The sequence below is a fragment of the Hylobates moloch genome, unplaced genomic scaffold, assembly GCF_009828535.3.
Source record: "Hylobates moloch isolate HMO894 unplaced genomic scaffold, HMol_V3 SCAFFOLD_5, whole genome shotgun sequence".
Taxonomy (NCBI): domain Eukaryota; kingdom Metazoa; phylum Chordata; class Mammalia; order Primates; family Hylobatidae; genus Hylobates; species Hylobates moloch.
The window spans coordinates 104,603,417-104,624,478 of NW_026652280.1; the positions used below are offsets into that span (position 1 = coordinate 104,603,417).

The window sequence follows — 21,062 nt, forward strand, 5'->3', positions numbered from 1 at the left end:
TTTTTTTTTTTTTTTTTGAGACGGAGTCTTGTTCTGTCGCCCAGGCTGGAGTGCAGTGGCGCAGTCTCGGCTCACTGCAAGCTCCACCTCCCAGGTTCACGCCATTCTCCTGCCTCAGCCTCTCCTAGTAGCTGGGACTACAGGCGCCCGCCACCACGCCTGGCTAATTTTTTGTATTTTTAGTAGAGATGGGGTTTCACTGTGGTCTCGATCTCCTGACCTTGTGATCCACCCGCCTCGGTCTCCCAAAGTGCTGGGATTACAAGCGTGAGCCACTGCGCCCGGCTTTTTGTATTTTTAATAGAGACGGGGTTTCACCATATTGGCCAGGCTGTCTCAAATTCCTGACCTCGTGATCTGCCCTCCTTGGCCTCCCAAAAGTTCTGGGATTACAGGTGTGAGCCACCGCGCCCAGCATTTAAAATTTTAATATGCACTTTTTGCAACCCAGAACTCATTGTTCAGTATGAGTTTTGATACATATAAGAAGGGATATTATGATACCTGAGACAGTTAACTGATGGGAGTATTGATAGCCATAAAGGTTGGTTCCAGGCCAGGTGCAGCGGCTCAAGCCTGCAATCCCCACATTGAGGTGGGTGTATTGCTTGAAACCAGGAGTTCAAGACCAGCCTGGTCAAGAAAGTAACAAACACCTCATCTCCACAACAATTTAAAAATTAGCTGGGTATTGGGGCATATGCCTGTAGTTGCAGCTACTCAGGAAGGGGAGGCTGAGGCAAAAGAATTGAGCCCAGGAGTTGGAGGCTGCACTGAGCTTTGATGGCACCACTCTACTCCAGCCTTGGTAACAAAGACCTTGTGTCTTAATAAAAAAAAGATTGATTCTAGGACTGTAGAATAGATAGTTAAACAGCATGGGATATGAGGGAAATCCTCAGCAGTATTAATTTTGCATTCGAATTTCATGTTGACGATACATACGATGGCTTTTTGTTTTAAAGGCTTTTGTCTTGAGAACATGATGTCTGGAGTTAAAGGTATTGGCATATTCCACACATCTGTACTATTCTTGAGTGTGATGGCTTAAGGTGTCAAATTGAGAACCAGGCAGATCCCCACCACCTACAGTATAAAGGACCCTAAAGTAAATTGGTTGAAGAAATTAGATCCCAAAGATTCTCGGTGAATTTTGAAGTCTTCATCAGTATATCCATATTAAAAGGAGATGACAGGAAGCCAAAGTAATTATGGGCTGACAGGACAACTGGATCATTTTCATTAAAAAGGCTAACTTGAAGATAAATCTTTTGACTCCAGCTCTTTAGAGGATCGAAAGTGACCTTGATGGACAGTGGGAGAAATCACAACATGGGGCCGGGCGCGGTGGCTCACGCCTGTAACCCCAGCACTATGGGAGGCTGAGGCGGGTGGATCACGAGGTCAGGAGATCGAGACCACGGTGAAACCCCGTCTCTACTAAAAATACAAAAAAAAGGCCGGGCGCGGTGGCTCACGCTTGTAATCCCAGCACTTTGGGAGGCCGAGGCGGGCGGATCACGAGGTCAGGAGATCGAGACCACGGTGAAACCCCGTCTCTACTAAAAATACAAAAAAAAATTAGCCGGGCGCAGTGGTGGGCGCCTGTAGTCCCAGCTACTCGGGAGGCTGAGGCAGGAGAATGGCATGAACCCGGGAGGCGGAGCTGGCAGTGAGCCGAGATCGCGCCACTGCACTCCAGCCTGGGCAACAGAGCAAGACTCCGTCTAAAAAAAAAAAAAAAAAAAGAAATCACAACATGGAATTCCTTGAATAAAAATTTATTGACTTTAAATAATTTTGTCTAATGTTACATATACACAATTTAAAAACTATTTACACCCGGGTGCAGTGGCTGATGTCTGTAATCCCAGCACTTTGGGAGGCCAAGGCGGGCAGATCACAAGGTCAAGAGATTGAAACCATCCTGGTCAACATGGTGAAACCGCTGGGCGCGGTGGCTCACGCTTGTAATCCCAGCACTTTGGGAGGCCGAGGCGGGTGGATCACGAGGTCAGGAGATCGAGACCACGGTGAAACCCCGTCTCTACTAAAACTACAAAAAAAAATTAGCCGGGCGTGTTGGCGGGCGCCTGTAGTCCCAGCTACTCGGAGAGGCTGAGGCAGGAGAATGGCGTGAACCCGGGAGGCGGAGCTTGCAGTGAGCCGAGATTGCGCCACTGCACTCCAGCCTGGGCGACAGAGCGAGACTCCGTCTCAAAAAAAAAAAAAAAAAACATGGTGAAACCCTGTCTCTACTACAAATATAAAAATTAGCTGGGTGTGGTGGCAGGTGCCTGTAATCCCAGCTGCTTGGGAGGCTGAGGCAAGAAGGCAAGAGAATCGCTTGAACCCAGGAGGCGGAGGTTGCAGTGAGCCAAGATCATGGCATTGCACCCCAGCCTGGCAACAGAGCAAGAATCCATCTCAAAAAAAAAAAAAAAAAAAAAAACCTCTTTACATTGTTGAAAAAAAATTGTAATATGTACTTACAGATTGCCCTAAATTGATTTATATTCCCACCAACCTTGTAAGACTGCCACAGGCCATTTGCCCATACTTTTCTAATACTTGATATTAGATATGAGTGGTCATTTAATTTATTATTATTATTATTATTTTAGAGACAGAATCTCACTCTGTCACCCAGGCTGGACTACAGTGGCATGATCTTGGCTCACTGCAACTTCCACCTCCTGGGTTCAAGCAATTCTCCTGCCTCAGCCTCCTGAGTAGCTGAGATTACAGGTGCACGCCACCATGCCCGGCTAATTTTTGTATTTTTTAGTAGAGACAAGGTTTCACTGTATGTTATCCAGGCTGGTCTCGAACTCCTGACCTCAGGTGATCCGCCTACCTCGGCCTCCCAAAGTGTAGGGATTACAGGCGTGAGCCACCATGCACCTGGCCTAGTCATTTACATTTTTGCCAGCACGAAAGATAAGCAAAAGTTATACATACACGCATTTACATACATGCATGTGTAGAGATTATAGGTATATGTGTATGGGCATGTATGTATATACCATTTGTATTGTCCTCCATTTTAACCCCTTATTTTGCCCATATTTTTGTTGTTTCTCTTATTTTTTAGAGACAGGATCTTGCTCTGTCACACAGGCTGGTATACACGGGTGAGATCATAGCTCACTGTAGCCTTGAACTCCTAGGCTCAAAAGATCCTCCTGGCCGGGCGCAGTGGCTCACGCTTGTAATCCCAGCACTTTGGGAGGACGAGGCGGGCGGATCACGAGGTCAGGAGATCGAGACCACGGTGAAACCCCGTCTCTACTAAAAGTACAAAAAATTAACCGGGCGTGGTGGCGGGCGCCTGTAGTCCCAGCTACTCGGAGAGGCTGAGGCAGGAGAATGGCATGAACCCGGGAGGTGGAGCTTGCAGTGAGCCGAGACTGCGCCACTGCACTCCAGCCTGGGCGACAGAGCGAGACTCCGTCTCAAAAAAAAAAAAAAAAAAAAGATCCTCCTACCTTAGTCTCCCAAGTAGCTAGGACTATAGGCACACAGCATCTCAAGATCCTGGCCTCAGGTGAATCGCTTGACCCCAGGAGGTGGAGGTTGCAGTGAGCCGAGATCGTGTCACTGCTCTCCAGCTTGGGCGACAGAGACTGACTCCATCTCAGAAAAAAAAAAAAAAAAAATCCTGAACGCAATTGATTCTCCTGTTTCAGCGTCCCAAAGTGCTGGGATAATAGGTGTAAGCCACCATGCCCTGACACTTTATTTTTATTTATTTAGTTATTGAGACAGAGTTTCACTCTTGTTGCCCAGACTGGAGTGCAATGGTGCGATCTTGGCTCACTGCAACCTCCGCCTCCCAGGTTCAAGCAATTCTCCTGCCTCAGCCTCCCGAGTAGCTGGGATTACAGGCATGCACCACCACGCCCAGCTAATTTTGTATTTTCAGTAGAGACGGGGTTTCTCCATGTTTGTCAGTCTGGTCTCGAACTCCCAACCTCAGGCGATCCACCCGTCTCAGCCTCCCAAAGTGCTGAGATTACAGGCGTGAGCCACCACGCCCGGCCACTTTATTTTTTTTTTAACCTTTGCACTGAACTTTGCATTTGACCCATTTAAACTGCATTTTAGCTGGGTGCAGTGGGGTATGCCTATAGTCCCAGCTACTTCAGAGGCTAACGTGAGAGGATCATCTGAGGCCAGGAGTTTTAAGGCTGTAGTGTGCTATGAATGCACCTGTGACTAGCAGCTGTGCTCCAGCATATAGAGACCCTGTCTCTAAAAAATGAAAAAACAAAACAAAACAAAAAAACCCCACCTCGTTAGATTTGGTCCTGCCTGCCAAGATCTCTTTATATTCTGGTTCTGCTATCCAGCATATTATCTCTACCAGATTACTGATGTCTACAAATGTGATAATCTGTCATCAACGTTCTTAACTAAACCATTTGTACAAACATTGAATAGGACAGCACTCAGAACACTATGCAGTAGACACTTCTAATTTGGTATTAATCCATTGTTAGTTAATAGGATTCTGAGTATTGTTTGCATTGCCTGCTCAGCCAATAGCAACTGGGAGCCTAGTTCAACTGGAACGTGCAGCTGCAGGCCCCATTGTAGACTTCACAGAAGAGAGGTCTGAGTTCTGTGTCTCAAGCCAAAAGGAGAAAAAAAAATTTTTTTTTCTTCGAAACAGAGTTTTGCCCTTGTTGCCCAGGCTGGAGTGCAATGGTATGATCTCGGCTCACCACAACCTCTGCCTCCCAGGTTCAAGCAATTCTTCTGACTCAGCCTCCCTAGTAGCTGAGATTACAGGCATGCGCCACCATGCCCAGCTAATTTTGTATTTTTAGTAGAGATGGGGTTTCTCCATGTTGGTCAGGCTGGTCTCGAACTCCTGACCTCAGGTGATCCGCCCATCTCGGCCTCCCAAAGTGCTGGGATTGCAGGTGTGAGCCACTGCGCCCAGCCCAAAAGGAGAAAATTTTAAATTTAATAGTAAACAAGTTTTCTACCCATTTCTTGGGCTTATGTCATCTGGGTCATTTCCTCTAAAGATCTGCTGCTTTCATTTCAGAACCCACACATTTTCTAAACACCTATAAATTGTCATTCATTCTTCAATTTTGTATCATCTAGTTTAGGTCGACTACAGTTCCAATCTACCACATCCTTTCTGGCTTCACTTCTTTCTTCATCCACCTTGGACTTCATGGACAATGATCTCAAGACACTTTTACCACACCCTCAGTTACCTTTGTCTTTTGTTCTTTGGTCCCAACCACCTCACCCCTTCCCAGTTCTAGATCAATGTAACCTTTATGTTTATTTGCTCATTCAAGAAATATTTATTGAAGGCCTGTTGATATGCCAACAGTTGTTCTAGGTATTGAGGACACAGATGTGTTTTCTCTCCTTCTGAGTGTTGGCTTCTGTTTTATGGGAGAGCATTAGTTAATCATGAGTCGGAACTGGTACCAGTATGTGCTTTCCAGCCTTAACTTGGTAGTCCTCATGGGGAGCCAAATGCCTTGTCAATTTCTCACAGCTGCTCTCCTTAAGCACCTCTTTCTAGTCCCAGCCTCTGCCTTTTGTAGACCACCTTACAGTCGGCCTCAAAAGGATAATAAACCAGTGCCACATTCCCCAGCGTTCTTCCCTTTCCTTTTCCTTTTCCCCCTCCCCTCCCCTCCCCTCCTGTCCCCTCCCGTCCCCCAGGCTGGAATAGTACAGTGGCACAATCTCAGCTTCCTGCAACCTCTGCCTCCCAGGTTCAAGCGATTATCCTGCCTCAGCCTCCCTGGTAGCTGAGATTACAGGCACCCGCCACCATACCTGGCTAATTATTTTTGTATTTTAGTAGAGACAGGGTTTCAAATGATCCACCTGCCTTGGCCTCCCAAAGCACTGGGATTACAGGCATGAGTCAGCACACCTGGCCTCTTCCCCTCCCCCCTCCCCTTCCCCATCCCTTCTCTTCTCTTCCTTTTTTTCTTCGCTCTGTCACCCAGGCTGGAGTGCAGTGGCATGATCTCAGCTCACTGCAACCTCCGCCTCCTGGGTTCAAGCGATTCTCCTGCCTCAGCCTCCCGAGTAGCTGTGATTACAGGCACCTGCCACCACACCTGGCTAGTTTTTGTGTTTTTAGTAGAGAAAAGGTTTTGCCATGTTAGTCAGGCTGGTCTCCAACTCCTGACCTCAGGTGATCCACCCGTCTCGACCTCCCAAAGTGCTCTTTTTTTTTGAGACGGAGTCTTGCTTTGTCGCCCAGGCTGGAGTGCAGTGGCGCAACCTCGGCTGGCTCACTGCAAGCTCCGCCTCCCGGGTTCACGCCATTCTCCTGCCTCAGCCTCCCGAGTAGCTGGGACTACAGGCACCTGCCACTGTGCCCGGCTAATTTTTTGTATTTTTTTTAGTAGAGGCGAGGTTTCACCGTGTTAGCCAGGATGGTCTCGATCTCCTGACCTCGTGATCCGCCCGTCTCGGCCTCCCAAAGTGCTGGGATTACAGGCGTGAGCCACCGCGCCCGGCCCAAAGTGCTCTTTCTCTCTATCTCTTCTTTCCTTCTTTCTCTCTCTCTCTTTCTCCTCTTTTTCTCTCTTCTTTTTCTTTCTCTTTTTCTCTTTTTTCCCCCAGACCAGGTCTCACTCTGTCACCCAAGATGGAGTATAGTGGCCCCATCACAACTTACTGCAGCTTCAACTTCCCAGGCTCCAGCAATCCTCCCGCCTCAGCATCTGAGGAGCTGGGACCACAGGTGCACACCGCCACACTTGGCTATTTTTCTTTAATGTTTTTTTAGAGACGGGGTCTCACTATGTTGCCCAGGCTGGTCTCCTGGGCTCGAGGGATCTTCCTGTCTCAGCCTCCCAAAGTGCTAGGATTACACACATGAGCCACTGTGCCCGGCCCCATTCCTCCTTTTGACCTCTAAACTGTGAGGGCACCCATCTGTATGTATCTTCCTGCCTGGCTGAAGAAGAGGATCTCCTTACAAAGGCCTTGTAACTCAGACCTTTACCCTTCCATCTGTCTCTTCTGAAATACTGCACCCTAACACTTACCCTTTCTCACTTTTATAATGTATTTTATTCTGCATGGTCATTCTCTTTAACTTACGCCAACCACCCTTCTGCTTTCTCTTCACTCTCACATTTCTTGAAAAAGAAGTTTTATTTTCTTTTGAGATGGAGTCTCACTCTGTCAACAGGCTGGAGTGCAGTGGCACGATCTCGGCTCACTGCAACCTCCGCCTCCCGGGTTCAAGCAATTCTCCTGCCTTTGCCTCCTGAGTAGCTGGGACTACAAGCGTGCATCACCACGCCCAGCTAATTTTTGTATTTTTAGTAGAGACAGGGTTTCACCATCTTGGCCAGGATGGTCTCGATCTCTTGACCTCATGACCCGCCCACCTCATCCTCCTAAAGTGCTGGGATTACAGGCATGAGCCACCACGCCTGGCCAGAAGTTTTATTTTCATTTCATTTTATTTATTATTATTATTATTTTTTTGAGATGGAGTTTCGCTCTTGTTGCCCAGGCTGGAGTGCAATGGCGTGATCTCGGCTCACCACAACCTCCGTCTCCTGGGCTCAAGCGATTCTCCTGCCTCAGCCTCCTGAGTAGCTGGGATTACAGGCATGCACCACCATGCCCGGCTAATTTTGTATTTTTAGTAGAGATGGGGTTTTTCCATGTTGGTCAGGCTGGTCTCGAACTCCTGACCTCGTGATCTGCCCGTCTCGGCCTCCCAACGTGCTTGGATTATAGGCGTGAGCCACTGCACCTGGCCTGGAAGTTTTATTTTCTTCCTTTTTTTCCTTTGAGACGGAGTCTCGCTCTGTCGCCCAGGCTGGAGTGCAGTGGCGCGATCTCAGCTCACTGCAAGCTCCACCTCCTGGGTTCACGCCATTCTCCTGCCTTAGCCTCCCGAGTAGCTGGCACTACAGGCGCCCGCCACCACGCCTGGCTAATTTTTTTGTATTTTTAGTGGAGATGGGGTTTCACCGTGTTAGCCAGGATGGTCTCGATCTCCTGACCTCATGATCTGCCTGCCTCGGCCTCCCAAAGTGCTGGGATTACAGGCGTGAGCCACCGCGCCCGGCTGGGTTTTATTTTCTATACCTTCTTCAGCTCTCTTAATTTGTCAGCTTTTATCCTTATTACTTTACTACATCTATTCTCAAAATGCCTAATTGCCAAATACAATAGCCTATTTTCAGTCCTTACCTGAATTTTTTTCCTCTCTTGTCCTTTTAGGAACTCCTGACTTTCTTCCCAATTTCATATAGTCAATGAGACAGGGGTCCCCAAACCCTGCGCTGCAGACCAGCACCAGTTCATGGCCTGTTAAGAACCGGGCTGCACAGCAGGAGATGAGTGACTGGCAAGTGAGCATCACAGCCTGAGCTCCGCCACCTGTCAGATTAGCAGACATTAGATTCTCATAGGATTGCAAACCCTAGGCCGGGCGCGGTGGCTCACGCTTGTAATCCCAGCACTTTGGGAGGCCGAGGCGGGCGGATCATGAGGTCAGGAGATCGAGACCACGGTGAAACCCCGTCTCTACTAAAAATACAAAAAAAATTAGCCGGGCGTGGTGGCGGGCGCCTGTAGTCCCAGCTACTCGGAGAGGCTGAGGCAGGAGAATGGCGTGAACCCGGGAGGCGGAGCTTGCAGTGAGCCGAGATCGCGCCACCGCACTCCAGCCTGGGTGACAGAGTGAGACTCCGTCTCAAAAAAAAAAAAAAAAAAAAAAGGATTGCAAACCCTATCATGAACTATGCATGCAAGGGATTTGGGTTTCGTCCTCCTTATGAGAATCTAATGCCTGATGATCTGATGGAACAGTTTCATCCCAATACCATTCCCACCTCCTGCACCCCTGCCCCCAAAAGATCCATCAAAAAATTGTCTTCCACAAAACCAGTCACAGGGCCAGGTGCCAGAAAAAGAGCGGTAAGGCCAGGCACACAGTGGCTCATGCCTGTAATCCCAGCACTTTGGGAGGCTGAGGTGGGCAGATCACTTGAGGTCAGGAGTTCAAGACCAGCCTGGCCAACATGGTGAAACCCTGTCTCTACTAAAATGCAAAAATTAGCTGGGCATTATGGTGGGTGCCTGTAATCCCAGCTACTCGGGAGGCTGAGGCAGGAGAATCACTTGAACCCAGGAGGTGGAGGTTGCAGTGAGCCAAGATCACACCGCTGCACTCCAGGCTGGGTGAGAGAGTGAGACTTCGTGTCAAAAAAACAAAACTATATATACATATACATACACACACACACACACACACACACACACACACATATACACACACACATACAGTGAGCAAGATAAACCAAGCTTCTGTTCTCATAGAACTAACGGTGGAGGTATAATCATTCACCAAAGAATCAGACTTCCATTTCCAGCAATATAACAGACTAGACACTCTGAATAATTATTCTACTATAAAACACCTAAAACCAGGCCGGATGTGGTGGCTCATGCCTGTAATCCCAGCACTTTGGGAGGCTGAGACGGGTGGATCACCTGAGGTCAGGAGTTTGAGACCAGCCTGGCCAACATGATGAAAACCTGTATCTACTAAAAATACAATAATTAGCCAGGCATGCGGGCATGTGCCTGTAATCCCAGGTATTTGGGAGGCTGAGGCAGGAGAATTGCTTGAACCTGGGAGGCAGAGGTTGCAGTGAGCTGAGATTGCACCATTGCACTCCAGCCTGGGTAACAAGAGTGAAACTCCATCTCAAAAAAAAAAAAAAAAGGGCACCGGACAAGATACAGCCATTTACAAGAGGCCCCAGAAGAAACAACCTTCAATACCTTGACCTTGGACTTCCAGCCTCCAGAAGTGTGAGGAAATAAATTTCTGTTGTTTAAGCCACTTAGCCTTTGGTACTTTGTTATGGCAGCCCCAACAAACTAATACTTGAACAATTCATCTCTGGTTCTTCTTTCTCTTTTCCTGCCCACCTCTTAAACATTGGTATTCCTCAGTGTTCTACATGGTCCTCCTTTCTCCTGTTACATAGTCTTCCTGGATAAGAAAGGGCTCTACAATTAGACTTGAATTCAAATGCTAGCCATCAATTAAAAGCTGGCTATAAATTCCCAAATCTACATTTAATTTTCTTTTTGTGTAAAAAATGGGGATAAGAATATGATACGTTTAAGAGTTGTTGGGAGGACTAATAATAATAATAGGGTGAGTGAGGTGGCTCACGCCTATAATCCCAGCACTTTGGGAGGTTGATGTGGGAAGAGCTCTTGAACCCAGGAGTTTAAGACCAGCCTGCGCGACATAGCAAGACTGTCTCTACAAAAAAAAAATAATAATAATTACCTGTGTGTGGTAGTGTGTGCTTTTAGTCCCAGCTACCTGGGAGGCCAAGGCAGGAGGATCACTTGAGCCAAGGAGTTCAAGGCTACAATAAGCTATGATCAAGCTACTGCCACTGCCACTTGGCTGGGCAACAAAGTGAGACCGTAGCTCAGAAATAATATCTTTTCTTGGCCAGGCGCAGTGGCTCACATCTGTAATCCCAGCACTTTGGGAGGCTGAGGCGGGCAGATCACAAGGTCAGGAGTTTGAGACCAGCCTGGCCAACATAGTGAAACCCCGTCTCTATTAAAAATACAAAAAATTAGCCGGGAGTGGTGGCAAGCACCTGTAATCCCAGCTACTCAGGAGGCTGAGGCAGGATAATGGCTTGGACTCAGGAGGCAGAGGTTGCAGTGAGACAAGATTATGCCATTGCATTCCAGCCTGGGCGACAGAGTGAGACTCCATCTCAAAAAAAAAAAAAAAATCTTTTCTTCAGTACTAATTATGTGAAGGGACTGAACTAATTGTTTACTTTCATTATTCATTTAATCCATAATAACCCAGCAAGGTAGTTATTTTACTCATTTTATAGCTGTGGAAACAGACTAAGAGGGTTAAATTACTCAGGCAGGGTCACTCAACTAGTAAGGGGCAGAAGCAGATTCAAACCCACATCTATCTGACATCAAAGCCTATGCTCTTCAACTGTGAATATAGCTGAATTTCAAAGGTAAAGTAGAAAAGAATTCATCTTTGATTTCCATTTCATTGGAAGAAGAGAACATCACCAAAGACAGGAGCATTCTCTGCAAGAATGATAAAGTGGTTAAGTTCTAAAGGAGCAGTCCCAAACTCTTCTCATCAAGACTGCCCAAATGCCCCACCGCCTAGCCCCTTAGAGGGTTTCTCTTTCTTTCTTTTTATTTATTTATTTATTTATTTATTTATTTGAGACAGACTTTTGCCCTTATTGCCTAGGCTGGAGTGCAATGGCGTGATCTTGGCTCACGGCAACCTCTTCCTCCTGGGTTCAAGCTATTCTGCCTCAGCCTCCCGAGTAGCTGGGATTACAGGCATGCGCCACCAGGCCCAGCTAATTGTGTATTTTTAGTAGAGACAGGGTTTCTCCATATTAGTCAGGCTGGTCTCGAACTTCCTACCTCAGGTGATCTGCCCACCTTGGCCTCCCAAAGTGCTGGGATTACAGGTGTGAGCCACTGCGCCAGGCTGAGGGTTTCCCTTTTTTTTTTTTTTTTTTTTTGACACCGAGTCTCTGTCACCCAGGCTGGAGTGCAGTGGTGCGATCTCAGCTCACTGCAATGTCCGCCCCCCATGTTCAAGCGATTCTCCTGCCTCAGCCTCCTGAGTAGCTGGGATTACAGGTGCCTGCCACCGTGCCCAGCCCTGGCTAATTTTTGTATTTTTTAGTAGAGACGGGGTTTCACCATCTTGGCTAGGCTGGTCTTGAACTCCTGACCTTGTGATGCACTCGCCTCGGCCTCCCAAAGTGCTGGGATTACAGGTGTGAGCCACTGTGCCCGGCCAGGTTTCCCTTTCAAAGAAAATTGAGGCCATCAATTATCAGTGCCCTACCCATGCACAAACACCAGAGTGTCTGCCATTTAACAGATGCTCAGCAAATGTTAACTGTCTTCTCATTAAACTACAATCTACCTCTTGATAACTCCTGAAATATTTCTGTAGCCCTGACCATTCCTGTAGCCTTAATCTTCATATCTAACTGCCTGCTGGATTCCTTATCTACTGAGTCTCACAGCACTTCTGGCTCAGTATGTATCATCTTTCCCAACAAAGCTTGTCTTCCAAATATATACACCCTTATTTAAAAGCATCACTTGGCCGGGCACAGTGGCTCATGCCTGTGATCCCAATGCTTTGAGTTCGAGACCAGCTTGAGCAACATAGCAAGACCCTGCCTCTACAAAAAAAAAAAAATGTAAGCCAGGTGCAGTGGCTCACTCCTGTAATCCCAGCACTTTGGGAGGCTGAGGCAGGTAGATCACTTGAGGCCAGGAGTTCGAGACCAGCCTGGACAACGCGGTGAGACCCATCTCTACTAAAACAAAAATTAGCCAGGTGTGGTGGCACACACCTATAGCCCCAGCTACTTGGAAGGCTGAGGCACCAGAATTGCTTGAACCCGGGAGGCAGAGGTTGCAGTGAGCCAAGATCGCGCCACTGCACTTAAGCCTGAGCGACAGAGTGAGACCTGTCTCAAAAAAAAAAAAAAAAAACAAATTAAAAATGAGTGTGGCCAGCACCTGTAGTCCCAGCCACTAAAGAGGCTTAGGCAGGAAGATTTCCTTGAGCCCAGGAGTTCAAGGTTATAGTGAGCTCTGATGGCATCACTGCACACCAGCCTATGTAAGACAGCAAGAACCTGTCTCTAAAAATATATAAAAAATAAATAATTGAAAAAGCATCACTACTTACCCTGCCTCCCATTATAGAAATCTTTTTTTTTTTTTTTTTTTTTGAAGAAATTCAAGCAGAATTTTGCTCGTTGCCCAGGCTGGAGTGCAGTGGCACGATCTCAGCTCACTGCAGGCTCCACCCCCCGGGGTTCACACCATTCTCCTGCCTCAGCCTCCCGAGTAGCTGGGATTACAGGCACGCACCACCACGCCTGGCTAATTTTTTGTAATTTTAGTAGAGACAGAGTTTCTCCATGTTGATCAGGCTGGTCTTGAACTCCTGACTTCAGGTGATCCGCCTGCCTCGGCCTCCCAAAGTGCTGGGATTACAGGCTTGAGCCATCGCGCCTGGTCGGAAATCTTGGAAGTTATCTTAAACTTCTTCCTTTCTCTTTGGTCACACATCCAATTGGTCATCAAATCCTGCTGATTCTACCTTGCAAAATGCTTCTCAAATCAAAGTCCTTTCATCCTTTCCCATTCTTTTTTTTTTTTCTTTTTTCTTTTTTGAGACGGAGTCTCACTCTGTCACCCAGGCTGGAGTGCAATGGCGTGATCTCGGCTCACTGCAACCTTCACCTCCCAGGCTCAAGCGATTCTCCTGCCTCAGCAGCCTGAGTAGCTGGGATTACAGGTGGCTGCCACCATGCCTGGCTAATTTTTGTATTTTTAGTTCACCATATTGGTCAGGCTGGTCTCATACTCTTGACCTTGTGATCTGCCCACATCGGCCTCCCAAAGTGTTGGGATTACAGGCGTGAGCCACCGCGCCCGGCCCCTTTCCCATTCTTGATAAATTTGTTCAACTCCTTGTCAGATTTTCGCTAGACAATTGTAACAACTCCCTAGCTAGATTCCCATGGACCAGCATCCCCACCTCTCTGCCCACCACTCCTAGACTTGGCTTCCTAAATTACAAAATTTGATCGTGTCATCCCTGCTTAAAATTTTATCAATAGCACTGAAAGCCCTTCACAATCTGTCACCAAACTTCAAACTTTGCCCCCACCACTCCCCTATGCTCTTACTACATACTAACAGATACTACTGGCTGGACATGGTGGCTCACACCTTTAACCCAGCACTTTTGGAGGCTGAGGCAGGCGATCGCTTGAGCCCAGGAGTTTAAGAGGGGGTTGTGGTGCACACCTGTAGTTCCAGTTACTGGTGGCCAGGGGAGAGGGGCGGCTGAGGTGAGAGGGTGGGAGGATCACCTGAGTCCGGGAGGTCGAGGCTGCAGTGAGCAACGATCATGCGCCACTGCACTCCAGCCTGGGCAACAGAGTGAGACCTTGTTTCCAAAAAAAAAAAAAAAAAGCTACTACTTATTTGAGTGTTTATACGTTAGATACTGAGATAAGCAAGTATATATATCTTTTTTTTTTTTTTTTTTTTGTGATGGGGTCTCACTCTGTCACCCAGGCTGGAGTGCAGCACTGCAGCCTCCACCTCCAAGGCTCAAGAGATCCTCCCAACTGGGACCACAGGCGCACACCACTGTGCCCAAAAAATTTTTTGTATTTTTGATAGAGACAGGGTTTCATCATATTGCCCAGGCTGGTCTCCAACTCCTGAGCTCAAGCGATCCCCCTGCCTCAGCTGGGATTACGGGCATGAACCACCGTGCCCAGCCTATATATAATCTCATATATCAGTGTTTCTCAAATTTTTTTGTCTTAGAACCCCTCTATATTATTATTTTATTTAATTTCTTTTCTTTTTTTTTTTTTTTTTTTGAGACGGAGTTTTGCTCTTATTGCCCAGGCTGGAGTGCAATGGCACGATCTCAGCTCACCACAACCTCCGCCTCCCGAGTTCAAGCAATGCTCCCGCCTCAGCCTTCCAAGTAGCTGAGATTACAGGTGCACACCACCACGCCCAGCTAATTTTTGTATTTTTAGTAGAGATGGGGTTTCACCATGTTGGTTAGGCTGGTCTCGAACTCCTGACCTCGTGATCTGCCTGCCTCGGCCTCCCAAAGTGCTGGGAGTACAGGCATGAGCCACCATGCCCAGCCTATTTAATTTCTAATTAGTATTTTTAGTAGAGACAGTTTCCCCATATTGGCCAGGCTGGTCTCAAACTCCTAATCTCAGGTCATCCACCTGCTTCAGTCTCCCACAGTGCTGGGATTACAGGTGTGAGCCACTGTGCCAGGCCTCTTTTATTTTTTTTTGTAGAGACAGGGTCTCACTGTTGCTCAGGCTGGTCTCGAACTCCCTTGCTCAAGCTATCCTTCTGCCTCAGCCTCCCAAACTGGAGATTTGGGATGCTGGGATTTACAAGTGTGAGCCACCATGTCTGGCCTATATTCTTAAAATGTATTGAGAACCCCAAAAAGCTTTGTGTTTATGTAGGTTGTATCTACCAACATTTGTCCTAATGGAAATTAAAACTAAGAGACTTTAAAAATATAGGATCAAAAAAATAGAGAGAGAGAATTAGAGCCAGGTGTGGTGGTTCACGCCTGTAATCCCAGCACTTCGGGAGGCCAAGGCAGAAGCATAGCTTGAGCCCAGAAGGTCTCGACCAGCCTGGGCAATATAGTCAGACCCTGCCTCTAAATAAATAAATAAATAAATAAATAATCAGATTTTGAATCCAAAAATCAAAAATCTGAAACTTTTTTTTTTTTTTTTTGGAGATAGGGTGTCTGTCACCCAGGCTGCAGTACAGTGGCACGAACACGGCTCACTACAGCCTCAACCTTCTGTATTCAGGGGATTCTCCTACCTCAGCTTCCCTAGTTGTTGGGACCACAGGTGCATGCCATCAAATTTTTTATAGAGACAAGGTCTTGCTATTTTGCCCAGGCTGGTTTTGACCTCCTCAGTTCAAGCAGTCCTCCCTGCTCAGCCTCCCAAAGTGCTGAGATTACAGGCATGAGCCACCATGCTCAGACAGGTGTTTTGTTTGTTTGTTTTAATCACGCATGGATGTTGAACTTTATTTAATGCCATGTTGTTTTTTTAACTATTAATTGCGTGCATAGGCTGGGGCAAGGTGGGTCACACACCTGTAATCCCAGCATTTTGAGAGGCTGAGGTGAGAGGATTGTTTTACCAGTCTGGACAACATAGTGAGACCCTGTCTCTACAAAAAAATAAAAAAAATTAACCAGGTGTGGTGGTGCACCCCTGTGGAACCAGCTGTTCGGGAGGCAGAGGTGGGAGGATTACTTGAGCCCAGGAGGTCAAGGCTGCAGTGAGCCATAGTTGTGCCACTGCACTCCAGCCTGAGTGACAGAGCAAGACTCTGTCTTCAAAAAATTCATTAATTAATTTTTTTGTTTATATTTTTGTTTTTTTTTAGATTGAGTTTTGCTCTTGTTGCCCAGGCTGGAGTGCAATGGTGCAGTCTCGGCTCACTGCAACCTCCGCCTCCCGGGTACAAGCAAGTCTCCTGCCTCAGCCTCCTGAGTAGCTGGCATTACAGGTGCCTGCCACTATGCCCAGCTAATTTTTTTGTATTTTTAGTAGAGACAGGTTTCACCATGTTGGCCAGGTTGGTCTCAAACTCCTGACCTCAGGTGATCTGCCCACTACAGCCTCCTAAAGTGTTGGGATTACAGGCATGAGCCACTGCATCCCGCCCATGACAAAGTTTTATTAACATTTTCAGGGTGGCAAGGGAGTCATGGAAAGCTAAGCACATTGTAATTCTAAAAAAAAAAAAAAATAGGGTTCTGTCAGAGAGGAAGAAAGGGAGGATAAATATAGGATAAGACGGCTGGGCACGGTGGCTCACACCTGTAATCTCAGCACTTTGGGAGGCCAAGGCGGGTGGATCACGAGGTCAAGAGTTCAAGACTGGCCGGGCGCGGTGGCTCACGCTTGTAATCCCAGCACTTTGGGAGGCCGAGGCGGGCGGATCACGAGGTCAGGAGATCGAGACCACGGTGAAACCCCATCTCTACTAAAAATACAAAAAAATTAGCCGGGCGTAGTGGCGGGCGCCTGTAGTCCCAGCTACTCGGAGAGGCTGAGGCAGGAGAATGGCGTGAACCTGGGAGGCGGAGCTTGCAGTGAGCCGAGAGCGCGCCACTGCACTCCAGCCTGGGCGACAGAGCGAGACTCCGTCTCAAAAAAAAAAAAAAAAAAAAAAAAGAGTTCAAGACCAGCCTGGCCAAGCTGGTGAAACCCCGTCTCTACTAAAAATACAAAAATTAGGCCATGCATGGTGGCTCACGCCGCCTGTAATCCCAGCACTTTGGGAGGGCAAGGTGGGCAGATCACAAGGTCAGGTGTTCGAGACCAGCCTGGCCAACATGGTGAAACCCCGTCTCTACTAAAAATGCAAAAATTAGCTGGGTGTGGTGGTGGGTGCCTGTAATCGCAGCTACTTGGGAGGATGAGGCAGAGAATTGCTTGAATCCGGGAGGTGGAGTTTGTGGTGAGCCGAGATCGCGCCACTGCCCTCCAGCCTGGGCGACAGAGTGAGACTCCGTCTCAAAAAATTAAAAAATAAATATTGGCTAAGACAAGCAGCAATGTCTGTCACACCTCCTGAGAGGCTACTGAACTCTAGTTATATGCTAGTGTTACCTGTGGAGACTTGGGCCTGAATTTTTTTTTTTTCCTTTGAGACAGAGTCTTCCTCTATCACCCAGGCTGGAGTGCAGTGGCACAATCTCAGCTCACTGCAACCTCTGCCTCCCGAGTTCAAGCAATTCTCCTGCCACAGCCTCTCCAGTAGCTGGGATTACAGGCATCCATCACCACGCCCAACTAATTTTTGTATTTTTAGTAGAAATGGGGTTTTACCATGTTGGCCAGGCTGGTCTTGAACTCCTGACCTTAGGTGATCCACCCACCTCGGCCTCCCAAAGTTCTGGGATTACAGGCGTGAGCTACCATGCCCGGCCAAATTATGATCTTATATGTGAAAATGATTGAGTATGTAAAAGACTGATTATGGTGTTGTGATGGGAGATTCTGTGCTGGCGGCACAGTAGCAGGGCATAGGCCAAGCGCAGTGGCTCACGCCTGTAATCCCAGCACTTTGGGAGGCCGAGGCGGGAGGATCACTTGAGGTCAGGAGTTTGAGACCAGCCTGGCCAACATGGTGAAACGCCATCTCTACTGAAAATACAAAAATTTCTGGCGGCGTGCGCCTGTAATCCCAGCTACTCGGGAGGCTGAGGCAGGAGAATCGCCTCAACCCAAGAGGCAGAGGTTGCAGTGAGCCGAGATTGCGCTAATGGACTCCAGCCTGGGCAACAGAGCAAGACTCCATCTCCAAAAAAAAAAAAAAGAATATGGCATAAACAGGCCTTAGAGATTAAAGGCTAAAGATTAGCCTCAAGTTAGGAGAAGAGAACATGGTGCTCCAGCTCCAATAGTTCCAGAAATTTCTATCAGCAGAGTTGAGAGCTTCCCAAAGCACAAATTATATATAGGGCCTAAAAAGGAAAAAAAGAAAAACACTGCTTTACCAGGCTAAGGAATAACGGAGTTGAGTAATTAAGCGGGGCAATCGAGATAAGAACAAATAGTTTTTCAACTAGAAGATAGGGGAAGGCAACATGAGATATTAAGTATGTCCAATTTCAGGCTCCCAAAGCCCGGAGAACAAACCCATTGAGTATATCTTAGTTCCTACACTGGGGCCTAATTTTTTTCCCGATTTGAAAAAAAAAAGATGTAAATGAATTCTCTGAAACAAAGACACATTTTGAGGAGGAAGTGTGCTCCCCTCCCAGTTTGTGGAAGTTTCAAAGGATTCCTTTTTTTTTTTTTTTTTTTTGAGACAGAGTCTCACTCTGTCACCCTGGCTGGAGTGTAGTGGCACAATCTCGGCTCACTGCAAGCTCCACCTCCCGGGTTCGTGCTATTCTCTTGCTTCAGCCTCTCTAGTAGCTGGGACTACAGGCGCCCACCACCATGCCCGGCTAATTTTTTGTATTTTTAGTGGAGATGGGGTTTCACCGTGTTAGCCAGGATGGTCTCGATCTTCTGACCTCATGATCCGCCCGCCTCAGCCTCCCAAAGTGCTGGGATTACAGGCGTGAGCCACTGTGTCAGGCCAGGATTCTATATATATATATGTGATTGAGTATGTAAAAATGATCGATTATGGTGTTGTGATGGGAGGTGCTGTGCTGGCGGCACAGTATGAGAGAGCAGGGCATGGGCCGGGGGCAGTGGTATATATATATATAAATTTTTTTTTTTTTTTTACTTTTTACAAAAGGTAGGCTATGTTTATTAGAGTCACAGGCAGTTCACTGTCTCAGCGTGACTCAAGACCACAAAAAACCCATTTCTCCCTCACTTCATTCTGAGTCCTGGGGTTGAGACCTAGACTGGCAGGTGAACTGATTGGGGCCCATTCACAGGTTTACAAGTTTCTCATTGAGGGCAATCTGTGACTGTGTGAGATTGGCCAGGTAGGTCACCATCAGCAGGTCATTGATGTTGCTGTTGAGCATGGTCTCAAAATCATTGGTAACTATTTGGGTACTTGCTTAACCAGGCTTGTTAACAAGTGGTCCAAGGTATTGTCAACTGACATCTTTCCAGACAATACATCTTCTGCATATTTCAACACTGTGCCTAGGACATCCTGGATGCAAGCTGATGCCCCTCCTACTTGCTGCAAGTCACTTGAGAGTCTGATCCCTTAGTTGGGGCTAAAACAGGTCTTCATAATCAGGTCAACTCCAAGGCCTTCAGTGTCATAGTATGCATATATCACTGTCAAAGGTGTGAACATCACTCCCCTGGTTCTCTCAGGGACACCCATGAAAGTACTGACATAGGGTTTGATGCTCATGCAGTGGTTCTGGAGACTTCTGACCACAGTGAGGCAGATGGGGTTGGGGGCCATCAGGCTGTGGTACTTATGAATCAGCACAGAGTGTTCTGTGATGTCATGGCCTGTAGCCTACCAGCCCAGGATAAGCTCATTTTTTATGCAGTTCATACATGTTCTTAGCAAATTGCATGTCAACAGCCACTTCATCTTCTGACTCATTGTGCGGCACTAAAAACCAATTGTGACCTCCACTGAGTGTTTGTCGACGATTCCCAATAGGGTCCCAATAACTCGGGCAGCTCCCTCATTGCGTCACTCTTAGCTGTCCACAAGGAGGCCAAAATGACAGGTTGCGGCCTGACCACACAGCCCCGGGGAAAGGGTCCTGGGATAGCAGGACCAGACAGAGCAGGCACTGGGGTCTGCGCTGGAGCTTGCGCTGAGGCTGGGGTCTGGCCCGGAGCTGCAGTCATAGCCACAGTCATAGCCGCTGTTGCTGTAGGGTCTGAAGATAAGGCTGGAGTTGTGGCCAGAGCTGAAGCCGTAGCCAGTGCTGGCGCTGGGGCTGGGACTGAGGCTAAGGCTGCCATTGGGGCTGGGGCCGGCATAGCTGGAGGAACACTTGTTGGTACCGCCAGGGTGGCCATCTTGTCAAGAGAGAAGCTATATATATATATATATATATATATATATTTTTTTTTTTTTTTTTTTTTTTGAGTCGGAGTCTGGCTCTGTTGCCCAGGCTGGAGTGCAGTGGCGCAATCTCGGCTCACTGCAAGCTCCGCCTCCCGGGTTCACGCCATTCTTCTGCCTCAGCCTCTCCGAGTAGCTGGGACTACAGGCGCCCGCCACCACGCCCGGCTAATTTTTTTGTATTTTTAGTAGAGACGGAGTTTCACCGTGGTCTCGATCTCCTGACCTCGTGATCCGCCCGCCTCGGCCTCCCAAAGTGCTGGGATTACAAGCGTGAGCCACCGCGCCCGGCCCTATATATATTTTTTTAAGATGGAGTTTCGCTCTTGTTGCCCAAGCTGGAGTGCAATGGCGCGATCTCAGCTCACCGCAACCTCTGCCTCCCAGGTTCAAGCGATTCTCCTACCTCAGCCTCCCGAGTAGCTGTGATTACAGGTGCCCACCACCAGGCCTGGCTAATTTTTTTGTATTTTTAGTAGAGACAGGGTTTCTCCATGTTGGCCAGGCTGGTCTTGAACTCCTGACCTCAGGTGATCCTCCCACCTCAGCCTCCCAAAGTGCTGGGATTTACAGGCTGAGTGACTGTGCCCGGCCTTTTTTTTTGAAACAGTCTTGCTCTGTCGCCTAGGCTGGAGTGCAATGGCGCGATCTCGGCTCACTGCAACCTCCGCCTGCAAGGTTCAAGCGATTCTCCTGCCTCAACCTCCCTAGTAGCTGGGATTACAGGTATGCCCCAACATATCTGGCTGATTTTTGTATTTTTAGTAGAGACAGGGTTTGCCACGTTGGCCAGGCTGGTCTTGAACTCCTGACCTCATGATCTGCCCACCTCGGCCTCCCAAAGTGCTGGGATTACAGGCGTGAGCCAC

General features: G+C 47.8%; 2 pseudogenes; one reads left to right on the forward strand and one right to left on the reverse strand.

Annotated features, from left to right (window-relative positions):
- Positions 1 to 376: 376 nt before the first annotated feature.
- On the forward strand, positions 377 to 497 carry LOC116470077 (small nucleolar RNA SNORA40; annotated as a pseudogene).
- Positions 498 to 18,469: 17,972 nt separating this feature from the next.
- LOC116468331 (eukaryotic translation initiation factor 3 subunit F-like) lies at positions 18,470 to 20,159 on the reverse strand (annotated as a pseudogene).
- Between the last annotated feature and the right edge of the window lie 903 nt (positions 20,160 to 21,062).